Here is an 8,659-nt window from a genome sequence, read left to right as displayed (position 1 = left end):
GTGTTTTGTTTTATTTATGTGATGGATTACATTGATTGTTTTTCTAATGTTGAACCATCCCTGCATACCTGGTATAAATCCCACTTGATCGTGGTGAATTATTTTTTTTTGATATGTTGCTGAATTCTATTGGCTAGAATTTTGTTGAGGATTTTTGCGTCAATGTTCATGAGGCATACTGGTCTGTAATTTTCTTTTCTGTGTGGTGTGTTTACCTGGTTTTGGTATCAGGGTTATGCTGGCTTCATAGAATGAGTTGGGGAGTATTCCATCCTTTTCTATGCTCTGAATACCTTTAGTAGTAGTGGTGTTAACTCTTTTCTGAAAGTTTGGTAGAAATCTCCAGTGAAGCCATCTGGTCCAGGGCTTTTTTTTGGTTGGGAGTTTATTAATTACCTTTTCAATCTCTTCTTTTGTTATGGGTTTATTTAGTTGTTCTACTTCTGTTTGTGTTAGTTGAGGTAGGTAGTGAGTTTATAGAAATTTGTTCATTTCCTTTAGGATTTCAAATTTTTAGAGTACAATTTTTCACAGTATTCTGTTATAATTCTTTTAATTTCAGTTGGGTCTGTTGTGATATCACCCATCTCATTTCTTATTCGTGTTATTTGCTTCCTCTTCTGTTTTTCTTTTGTCACTTTGGCCAATGGTTTATCAATTTTGTTGATCTTTTCAAAGAACAAGCTTTTGGTCTTGTTAACTCTTTCAATTGTTTTTCTATTTCATTTAATTCTGGTCTAATTCTTATTATTGCCTTTCTTCTGCCACCTGAGGGCTTCTTTTGCTGCTCTCTTTCTACTTGTTGCAATTGTAGGGTTAATGTTTTGATTATGGCCCTTTCTTCTTTTTGAATGTGTGCATTTATTGCTCTAAGCTGACCTCTGAGCACTGCTTTTGTTGTGTCCCAAAGGTTCTGGTAGGATATATTTTCATTCTTGTTTGATTGTATGAATTTCTTTATTCTATCCTTAATTTCTTCTATAACCCAGTAGTTTTTGATCAAGGTGTTATTCAGTTTCTATGTGTTTGATTTTTTTTCCTTGCTTTTTCTGTTGTTGATTTCTACTTTTATGGCTTTATGGTCAGAAAAGATGCTTTGTAATATTTCAATGCTTTGGATTTTGTTAAGGCTTGCTTTACAGCCTAATACATGGTCTAATCTGGAGAATGTTCCATGTGCATTGGAAAGGAAAGTACTATTGGCTACTGTTGGGTGGAGTGTTTGGTATATGTCTATGAGATCAAGTTGGTTGATTTTGGCATTTAGCTCTTCTCAGTCTTTGTTGAGCTTCTTTCTTGATGTTCCGTCCTTTACTGAAAGTGGTGTGTTGAAGTCTCCTACTACTATTGTGGAGCTATCTATCTCTGTTTTCAGTCCTGTTACAATTTGTTTTATGTATTTTGGAGCCCTGTCGTTGGGTGCATAAATATTTATTATCGTTATGTCCTCCTGGTGTATTGACCCTTTAATCATTATATAGTGTCATTCCTTATCCTTTGAGGTAGATTGTACTTTGAAGTCTATTTTGTCACAGATTAATATTACCACTTCTGCTCTTTTTTGAATGTTGTTTGCTTGCTATATTTTTTTCCATCCTTTGGGTTTTAGCTTGTTTGTGTCTTTAAGTCTAATGTGTGTCTCTTGTAGGCAGCATATAGATGGATCATGTTTTTTAATCCAATGCCACTCTCTGTCTCTTTATTGGTGCATTTAGTCCATTTAAGTTCAGCGTAATTATTGATAAGTATGAGTTTAGTGCTGTCATTTTGATGTCTTTTTTTGTGTGTTGTTCACAGTGCCTTTGTTCTACTTAATTTTCTGTGCTGAGTCATTTTTCTTCATGTATTTTCTTTTCATCTTTTTCATTGCTGTTGATTTTGTGTTTGCTGAGTCTTTATATTTTTCTAGTTTTTTATTTTGACTTTTAGGATTGTTAGTTTCCTTTGTGGTTACCTTAATATTTACCCCTATTTTTCCAAGTTTATACCAGTCTTTTACTTCTTTATATTGCCTTGACTTCCTCTCCATATGAAAAATCTATGTCTACATTTTTTAATTCCCTTCTTTTTGTTTTAATGTTTTCATCTTTTATATATTGACATGTGTTTTCCTATTTTCAGTGTTTTACATTTGATTTACTTCTCTGACTTCCCTATCTGGGTTGATATCTGGTTGCTCTGTCCTGTGTTCTAGTCTTGGGATGTTATCTGATGTTACTGATTTTCTAACTGGAAGACTCCCTTTAGTATTTCTTGTAATTTTGGTTTAATTTTTGCAAATTTCCTAAACTTCTGTTTGTCTGGAAATGCCCTAATTTCACCATTATATTTGAGAGACATTTTTGCTGCATGTATAATTGTTGGCTGGCATTTTTTTTTCCTTCAAGGCTTTATATATGTCATCCCATTGCCTTCTTGCCTGCATGGTTTCTGCTGAGTAGTCCGAGCTTATTCTTATTGACTCTTCTTTGTAGACAACTTTTTGTTTATCTCTAGCCACTCTTAAAATTTTCTCTTTATCTTTGGTTTTTGTAAGTTTGATTATAATATGTCTTGGTGACTTTCTTTTGGAATCTGCCTTATCTGGGGTTCAATGAGCATCTTGGATAGATATCTTGTCATCTTTCACAGTATCAGGGAAGTTTTCTGCCAACAAATCTTCAACAATTCTCTCTGTATTTTCTGTTATCCCCCCATTATGGTACTCCAATCACTCGTAGGTTATTCCTCTTGAATAATTGAATAATTCTTAGGGTTTCTTCATTTTTTTTTAATGCTTTTATCTGATTTTTCCTCAAATAAGTTGGTGTCAAGTGCTTAATCTTCAGTCTCACTAATTCTGATTTCCTTTGCCTCAATTCTGCTCCTATGACTTTCTATTGAGTTGTCTAATTCTGACATGTTATTGTTAATCTTCTGGATTTCTGATTGCTGTCACTCTAAAGATTCTTGCAGCCTGTTAAATTTGTCATTATGCTCTTTTCTAATCTTTTTTTTATTTCATCTATTGCATGTTCTGCATTTTGGTTAATTTCTTTCCCAATTTCTTGAAGAGTTCTGTATATTAATCTTTTGTATTCTGCCTCTGGTAATCCCAAGAAATTTTCCAGAGATCCCAAGAAATTTTCCTCCTCTGGAAAATTTCTAGATTCTTTATTTTGGGAGCTTGCTGAAGCCATCATGGATTGCCTCTTTATGTGATTTGATATTGACTGATGCCTTTGAGCCATCAATAAGTTATTATATTTATTTATTTTATGTTTGCTGACTGTGTCCTAGCTTCTTGTTTTGCTTTGCTATGCCCGAATAGGTTGCTCATATGAGCTAGTTTGATTATTGGCACCTTTGAAGCTCTAATGACCTGTCACCGGGTGGTTAGATCTGTTACTAGGTATGTGAGCTCAGGATTCTGCCCACTCCTCTTGTATGGATTCAGCTCAGGTGCCCAGGTAGATAGCCATCAAGTTTGTGTGTAAGCTCTCACTGACAGTCCTGGGCAGGCGTGGGTGATTGGTGTAGGCACAGGCATCTGGCTGCAGCAGGGGGACACACTCTGAGCAAGGCAGGGGGTGTAGCGCTGCCCCTGAGTGTCCAGAAGGATGGTGTGTCCCTGTTCCCTACGGTGCGTAGATGAGTGGGTTTTGCAGCCAGACTGTGAGCACCTAATGCTGTTGGCTGTAATGACTGGAGGACACCTTTTTTTCATTGGCCCCCATCACAGGTAGCTAGGTGGCATGTGTGGAGCCACCAGTCCTCAGGCCCCTGATGTCGGTAGGTGAAGACCCTGCTTAATGGGCAGAGCAGTGTCAAATGTCAAGAACCTTCCACTTCACTGCTGAAACAGTTGACGGTAGACTTCCAGTATATACTCTGTTGTACTGCAGGAATGAGGGCCTATGCTATTGAAATGGGCTCACACAAGTCTATGCAGGGGTAAAGCATTCAAAGTCCGTGGATCCCTTATGCCTGTGCCTAGGCAAAGAGCTATGCCTACCCTGGGTTTCTGGCTTAGGGGAGCCGGCAGTTTATTTTTTCCCCTGTATGTTAATTTGGTCACTCTCCAAGGCAGGGAGAATGGCTCCGAGCATGTGACGGATCCTACTTCTGGCCCAGGAGACTCAGCAATTGCTGAAGCTGGTCCAGGACCCAGTGCAGAGCAGGGAGCGGGGAAGTAAATAGGAGATAGGTTTTTCCTCTAAGGGGGTTGTTTCTGATCCGCGCAGTAGGCCGTATTTGAGTACTTATCTTTCACCGATCCAGGGCTGCTTCTCACTGGTTCTGGGTGCCTGAGTATACTCTCTGGTGCTGAATCTCTCCCGGTGTGGAAAACACACCTCCTGAGCATCGCTGCTTGCCTGCCTCACCGCTCACCCATGAGCTGATCAGGCCTGAAGGGCTCAGGCTGTCACCAGGTCTGGTCTGGCAACTCTTCACTGCTGCTGAGCCATGTCTCCCTCCCCTGCCACTCAGTCTGGTTCCTCAGCTATGCCTTTGATGTTCAAGGCTCCCAGATTGCCATATAGAATCGATTCACTTGTTTTTTGGGTCTTTGTTGTAAGAAGGTCCACCAGAAGCGTCTGACTACTCCAACATCTTGGCCTTGCCTCCTCTGCCTATTGTTCTTAATGGGATGAGGAAAGGCGACAAAAGAGAATTGTCGTGGAATCAGAAATCAAGTGGGCAGAGGCACAGTGGCACTCTGAGTGGTAAAAGGCATGGGATGTGGGAAAGATGACTCCTGACTTCTGGGAGGTAGCTAAGATTTATGTTGGAAATCAACCACTTAGTGAGTCTGAAGTTGATTTGGGTCCTCTAGACATTTTGACCCCCATGCATATGTCAGTTTGTTGTACTTTGGGGGCTTGCATATTACTGTGATGCCGGAAGCTATGCCACTGGTATTCAAATACCAGTAGGGTCACCCATGGTGGACAAGTTTCAGCTGAGCTTCCAGACTAAGAAAGACAAAGAAGAAGGACCTGGCAGTCTATTTCTGAAAAGAATTAGCCAATGAAAACCCTATGAATAGCAGCAGAACACTGTCTGATATAGTGCCAGAAGATGAGCCCCTCAGGTTGGAAGGCACTCAAAAGACTACTGGGGAAGAGCTGCCTCCCCAAAGTAGAGTTAACCTTAATGACATGGATGGAGTCAAGCTTTTAGGACCTTCATTTACTGATATGGCATTATTGAAAATGAGAAGAAATAGCTGCAAACATCCATTAATAATCAGAACGTGGAATGTAGGCAGTATTAATCTAGTGGAACCAAGGATATCATTGCTGTTGTCAGATGGATCCTGGCTGAAGGCAGAGAATACCAGAAAGAAGTTTATCTGTGTTTTATTGACTATGCAAAGGAATCTGACTATGTGAATCATAACAAATTATGGATAACATTGTGAAGAATGGGAATTCCAAAATGCTTAATTGTGCTCATGAGGAATCTGCACGTAGATCAAGAGGCAGTCATTCGAATAGAACAAGGGGGATACTACGTGGTTTAAGTGAGGAAAGGTGTGAATCAGAGTTGTATCCTTTCACCAGACTTAGTCAATCTATATGCTGAGCAAATAATCCGAAAAGCTGGACTATATGAAGAAGAAGAGGGCGTCAGGATTGGAGGAGGACTCATTAACAATCTGCGTTATGCAGATGACACAACCTTGCTTGCAGAAAGTGAAGAGGAGTTGAAGCACTTACTGATGAAGATCAAAGACTACAGTCTTCAGTATGGATTACACGTCAACATAAAGAAAACAAAAAACCTCACAACTGGACCAATAAGCAACATCATGGTAAACGGAGAAAAGATTGATGTTGTCAAGGATTTCATTTTACTTGGATCATAGTCAACGCCTATGGAAGCAGCAGTCAAGAAATCAAATGACAGCTTGCCTTGGGAAAATCTGCTGCAAAAGACCTCTTTAAAGTGTTAAAAAGCAAAGATGTCACCTTGAAGATTAAGGTTCGCCTGACTGAAGCCATGGTGTTTTCAGTCACCTCATATGCATGTGAAAGTTGGACGGTGAATAAGGAAGACCAAAGAAGAATTGACACCTTTGAATTAAGTTATTGGTGAAGAATAGTGAATATATCATGGACTTCCAAAGGAGGGAACAAATTTGTCTTGGAAGAAGTTCAACCAGAATGCTCCTTAGAAGCAAGGATTCTGAAACTACCTCTCACATAGTTTGGACATGTTATCAGGAGGCATTAGTCCCTGGAGAAGGACATCATGCTTGGTAAAGTAAAAGGTCAGCAAAAAAAAGGAAGACCCTCAATGAGATGGATTGACACAGTGGCTGCAACAATGGGCTTAAGCACAACCAGGATTCTGAGAATGGCAAAGGACCAGGCAATGTTTTGTTCCGTTGTACATAGGGTCGCTATGAGTTAGAACTGACTCAACAGCACCTGACAGCAACAACAATAGACTCTTTGAGTAGTTACCCCTAGAAACATTTAGAGAAAGTATTCCAGGGAAGAGCCATCTTCCTTGCCTCAGATAAGAGTATAGGCGTTAGTAGAAACTAACCACAAAGGGCAGCTATAGCCAACAGAACAGAGGATCAGCAGTGGCTGAGAGGGTGAACTTGTAGTAGATGATGCCATACAGTCTGTGGTAAAAGCCACTCCAAACTGCAAGGAATGACCTGCTGAAGAGTGAGTGTGAATGCTGAAACTCAGTTGTAAAGGGTTACTACTGACCAACTTCACCGTCCTTACTACCTTGTGCTGTCATCTGTAGCTCATAGTAGTGCACCATGCACCTAGAGGATGAGAAACCTCAAATCATAATTGTCTCATGTAGACATGTGAGATTGCTAGGTTCATCATGTTCCAGTTTTTTCTGTATTTCCTCCTCTTCTCAGGTCACTAATGTAGCAGCAGGCTATTTTCCAGTCAGCTGTTCTCTTCATTATTGTCACTGAACATTATTATCATAGGTGACAACACCTTGTTTAAGTCCCCTGTCATATTTTATATCAATGGAAGCTTCCATCTCTCCATGTCCCTATCTGGCAGTTCCAAGTGTGGGACCTTGTGAAAGTTGCTTAAGCTCACATTGTTTTTCTGTTGCATCTACTGTAGGTGATGACTGTGAGGATCATGTGAGAAGGCATCACTTCCCATCATCCTTCCAGACTCATTCAGATCAAATATCACCCTTTCCCTTTAAATTTTCCCAAGTAGTTTACTTCTAGGTGGAATACTGCTCCCCATTTGAATGTTCCCAGTACTTTGAGAAACCTCCAGAACTTACCATTTGTGATTGTTAAGGTTGTGTGTCCACTTGGCTGGGCCGTGATTCTCAGTGGTTTGGCAGTTGTGACGTAGTTTGGCAGTCATATAATGATGTAATCACCTCCATGATGAGATCTGATATAATGTGATCACCTCCATGATAGGATTTGCTGAGAGTAGCCAATCATTTGAAAGGGAGTTTCCTTGGGGATGTGGCCTACATCCAGTATAGGTGGACTTTCAGGCAAGGCTTTTGCTTGCTCTGGATCCTACAGCTGGCTCCTATTGGTCTGACCTCTGGTTCCTAGGACTTGAGCTAGCAACTTACCTGCCATCTTGGCTACTGATCTTGAGTTTACCGGCCCCTGCAGCTGTGTGAGTTGGGAGAAGCCTCCAGTCTGACCCAGGGACTTGGGGCTTTCCAGCCTCTACAACCATGTGAACCATTCCCTTGATATAAATCTTTATCTGTGTATATATTTATCCATTTTACTTCTTTTGCTTCTCTAGAGAACTCAGCCTAAGGCATCACTCTTAATTACTTACTTGGCCATCTCCTTCAAGAAACTGTGAATTCCTTAAAATTGTCATCTTAAGTTTTTCACATGTATCTTACTAATATATAATACAATGCCTAGCACATAGTGAATACAGATAGTCCCTGACTTACAACGTATTCTAGTTACAAAGAACCACACTTACGACTGTCTTTTTTTTTTTATTTTTCGGACATCTCATCTTCAGTAATATGTACTACATAAAATGTTGCAATGTGTAATTTGCTGGTGTTATCATTCTCAGATGTTCACTTGTAAATGTTTACTGTCATGATTTATAAAGATACTGTTAATAAAAGGCAATAATAATGAAAACTATTTAAAAAAAGAGGTATTCGACTTATGTCATAACCAACTTAAGACGGAATTGTCAGAACAGAACCCCAACATAAGTTGGGAACTACCTGTGTTCCATAACTACTTGTTCCTTGAATGAATTATAATATTGAGATAGTGATTTGCAATTTAAATGAACAACCCTTCCTCCATTACCATGGCTATTATATCCTGGTAGCTGTTCACGATAGACAAGAAAGTTGTGGGATATATGTTGTTGTTAGTAGCTGTGGAGTTGGCTCCAACTCATGACAACCTTATGTATAACAGAATGAAACATTGCCTGGTTCTGTGCCATCTTCATGATTGGTTGTATGTTTGAGGTCACTGTTGCAGCTATCGTGTCAATTTATCTCATTGAGGGTTTTCCTCATTTTCGTTGACCCTCTATTGACCAAACGTGTTTTTTTTTCTAGTGTGATGTGTCCAAAGTAAGCAAGCCTAATTATTGCCATCCTTGTTTCTAAGGGGCATTCTGGTTGTATTTCTTCTAAGACTGACTTGTTTGTTCTTCTGGCA

The sequence above is a fragment of the Trichechus manatus genome, unplaced genomic scaffold (genome assembly GCF_000243295.1).
Source record: "Trichechus manatus latirostris isolate Lorelei unplaced genomic scaffold, TriManLat1.0 scaffold00047, whole genome shotgun sequence".
Taxonomy (NCBI): domain Eukaryota; kingdom Metazoa; phylum Chordata; class Mammalia; order Sirenia; family Trichechidae; genus Trichechus; species Trichechus manatus.
The sequence above is the reverse complement of the archived record's forward strand: the minus strand, read 5'-3'. Positions refer to the sequence as shown.